General features: G+C 31.8%; 1 long non-coding RNA gene across 1 annotated transcript; it reads left to right on the top strand.

Annotated features, from left to right (window-relative positions):
* Positions 1–408: 408 nt before the first annotated feature.
* LOC132729226 (uncharacterized) lies at positions 409–3,266 on the top strand. Its single transcript, XR_009625579.1, has 2 exons — positions 409–480; positions 1,136–3,266. It is a non-coding gene; the product is annotated as an uncharacterized LOC132729226 (long non-coding RNA).
* The last annotated feature ends 801 nt before the right edge of the window (positions 3,267–4,067 follow it).

Here is a 4,067-nt window from a genome sequence, read left to right as displayed (position 1 = left end):
TGTTCAATTTTTCTGTTTGTTGTTTTTATTTCTTTGTTGTTTGTGGGGGGGATGTTGTTGTTTGTTTGTTTTTGTTGGTTTTTTAGAGGGTTTGGGTTTTTTGTGTTGTTTTGTTTCTTTGTTGTTGTTGTTGTTTGGTGGTGGTAGTAGGGTTTGGGGTTTGTTGTTGTTGTTGTTGTTTGTTTTATTTGTATTTTTAGAAATTCTTATAATCTAATGTATGGCAAAATTGCAATTTACACAATGTTTCACCTACTATTATGTTATATTTGACTAGCTGTATTTATGAATCGACGCTTTCATTTTGGATGTTATTTTTTTTCATGTTTCCAAAAGCATATGACTCTAAAAGGGCTCTGATAAGCAATGGAAGTAGTTTAGATGGAGAAAACTTGGAAACAGACAGTAGGAAACAGATGGTGATAACGATGTCAAGGTGAGGGGAGAAACGTCCGGAAGCAGTAACCATCAATGAGATAGGTAGGTACTAGCCATTCAGTGGAAATTAAGGCCTTGAATAAAATGTGATGAACTGATTAAAAGCTCCACAGTTTGTGTCCCTTAGCACCAGACTATGCACAAAATTGACAACCTTAAAAATCAACCATCACGGATGATGAAAAAATATTTAACAGATCCGGATGAATTGTCAAACCTCGCTCTAAATTTAAAACATGTATATTGACACACACACTTCTTAAACCGCCCTTGTTTCATTCATATATATTCCTTAAAAATGCGTACTTGTTTGTTCTTGTATAACGAGACGATAAAATATTAATGGAACAGCATTAAATATTAATGGAACAGCGTGAAAGTCATTAGTTTTAATTGCTTTTATGAAACCCCTATTTAATTAAACATATCGTTACAGTATATAAGTGCTGAAGAGGTTGAATACTAGTAATATATTTTTTGGTAAACTTAGCATACATTGCACTTCTAAACGTATAGAGTTACACTAAATAGTTAGCTGAACTTGAAATACACATGTTCATAATAGAAATAATGATATGGTATAAATAACTAACAAATAAAAGCATTATCTTTCAAACAAAAATACGGTAGTACCATTATTTATTGCGATATTGTATGGGTTTTTTTATAATAATAATTCTAACTTCTTTCCTAACAGAGGCTATGGGCTTTAGTTCGTCTTCTAAACGGCTGGAATCCCCGAACTTTGACAGAATTCTACACAAAGACGATAAAAACGTTAGATGTCGTTGCCAACAACATACATGGTGAGAGGAGACATGAAATGTTTGAAACCTACCTTAAAACTACCTAAATCCAAGACCTCGCCTGAGGAAGAGAGAAGTTTCATAAGAATTTATGTTCCTTTCCTGCTTACATTCTGGAAGTACTGAAAATATGGCTTCAATATGCGGACAAAGAGGCTACCCTGAAAAATCTTTGTAAAGCTTTAGAAATGGCAAGTTTTAATGATGTTGTAGTCAAGGTCCTAGATTTGCCAGAAAACCAGCCAGGCCTGGGTAATGTAGATGAATGTTAAAGATATATAAGATTTTACACGAGTTGTCATTTGATAGCTAACATTAAACAAATCTGATAAAGTATTATATAAATGGCGCCTTTGTGGAGCTATATCGCATTGTTCGGACAACTTTAACTCTTATCATTGTAGATATCTTAAATGGACTTGTCTGTCTTTCAACATTTACATAATTATTCATCAAATTTAGTCAAAATTTCAAAATATTTACTGACTACATTAGTGCATACCATGATCCGACGGCTCGAGTGTCCCGGTAGGTTCTGGTCTGCACGGGTAGGATGAGTAGAATCTGTTGCCACCAGGATCCGGTTGTTCAAACATTGGTTAGTGTTAATTTTAACCAACGTTTTGAACAAACCGGTCCAGCAGGCCAAGGGTTAAGTTAATGTAAGTCCATAGCGTCAACGAATGTAAGATTTTTATCACATTATATGCCAGAACATTCCGAAAACAACAACATCTTAATGACAGTTTCACGACATATAATTATATTTAACGTTTGTGATATAAAGAAAATGGTTATGTTAGATTAAAACACAAGGCGTCATATGATTAATTTATCGTTCTGGTAGTTGATACAAAATATTATGTTTAAAGTTCTAACAATAAGATAATGATTGTAGGTTTTTTCTTGCTATTGAATCAATTACAGTATTAAAAAATAATTAAAAAGTCATTACATGTATTTGTTAACAATTTTGAAAAGAAATAAACATTTTCTTATCGTTATTAGACTGAATAGGGCTAAAATATTTTTGGTCGTATGTTATCATTTGTTAAAATATGGCTACAAAAATATTTTGATGTTATCTTTTGCTTCAAATATAGGACTAAAACTGTTGTTTTTATTATGGCCCGTTGTTATAACAAAACAATCATTATCTAAATTTTCCAAGTTTGGTCACTTTTTGCTCAGGCTATAACACATAAGAATTCCATTAATTGTTTTTTATCCAATTTGTAAATATATGATATTACTATTATTTATCAGTGTATATTATATTTAGTCAGGAAATTATTCATTTGTTAATAATTTACGTAGTTTATATATGTATTAGATATGTGCACTATCATTGATGGATTTTAGTTTGACTAATATTTGATATTTAGTAGTGATGATTTCGTTTAGTACTATGTGATTGTTAGTTAGTACTGTAAGTACACATTGTTCAGTTGTTTATAGCTTTACTCACTGCATCTAGTCGAAAATCTTTACGTTACTTTATTTCATCTTTTCTTTGCTCAATATAACTCAATCCATAATTTACAGCAGCAATGTCCCTTTCGAATATAGAATCTCATTCCGGTTTATTTTATTGTTTGTTATATTAATAAAGTAGGATGTCCCTCTAAGTACCGCGGTACTTATTTTTGAACTTATTTTTTTCAGCTAATTGAACAATTAAAATTAATACTCTTACGGTCATTTGCTCAGATTGACATGTTTCTAAGATCTGCTTCGTATGCAAATTTGTCTATGACCAGATTAGTACCACGTTGTCATCGGCAATACGGTATATCAGCGGAAATTACTTAATTTACAATAACAAATTTTAATAATTATGTCTCTATTTGATATTTAACCATAAAAAATATCATTGATTATGAATGTCAATAAGATCTGTTTAAATATGAATGTATTTCATTTATTAAGTAAATTACTGAAATTGTAGTAAATAAAATAGATGTACAGAGTTACTCAGAGTTGTCTGTACTGATACTTCTGCTTGTTTTATTTTTTGTAAAAGTTTATATTTTTATATATTTTTTCTTTTTTATGCAAAATATCCCTAATTAACGTTTTGAAATTCTCTGTTACGAAATATATATTTGTTAACAAGATATACATGTATATACTCGATGTTTTATGCTCTTTTTTTGTTCCTAGTTTGTATTTTTGTACAGAAATTGAATCATATCATTTGAAATAATAAAAAGTTTGAAATGATAAATTGTTGTTGATTTATTATGTAAGTAATATAAACTTATAAGAACTTTGCGCCTTTACTGTGATGATTAACATCTGAATATCATTGTTGGTTGTACGGGTATGTATGTGTGCGTTTGTGGGAACGTGTGTGTGTGTGTGTGTGTGTGTGTGTGTGTGTGTGTGTATGTGCGTATGTATCCTTAATGAGGGACAGCTGCCCATACATGCACACAATGTCGCTTTGGCATAGAGGACGAACCCCGGACTTGTTACCAGTTCTTATGTTGGAATCATAGAGTGGTGATAATTTTCCTCCGTGCAACTGCAACCAAAGAGAAGAATTTCTAGTCAAAAGTAGATCACTGTATGTGGCGGTCAATTAGCACCTAAATATACAATAACAAGTAACATTTATGAAGTAGGTTTCTTTGATAAGGGTTGTTGGTTCCAACCAAATAGTCTGCCATACAGGCCCTCTGTACAAACTAGGGGCTCACACACCCTAGTAACCTTTCTTGTCATTCCTGTCTACTGATTATGGTCACTCTCCTCGGATTCAGACAGGATACCGGTACCTGCAGTACGCAGAATAAAGTTTACTGTTTTCTTACATTCTTG

The sequence above is a fragment of the Ruditapes philippinarum genome, unplaced genomic scaffold (genome assembly GCF_026571515.1).
Source record: "Ruditapes philippinarum isolate M1 unplaced genomic scaffold, ASM2657151v2 ctg396_1_1_1_1, whole genome shotgun sequence".
NCBI classification, from domain to species: domain Eukaryota; kingdom Metazoa; phylum Mollusca; class Bivalvia; order Venerida; family Veneridae; genus Ruditapes; species Ruditapes philippinarum.
This window is presented reverse-complemented; position numbering and strand designations above follow the sequence as displayed.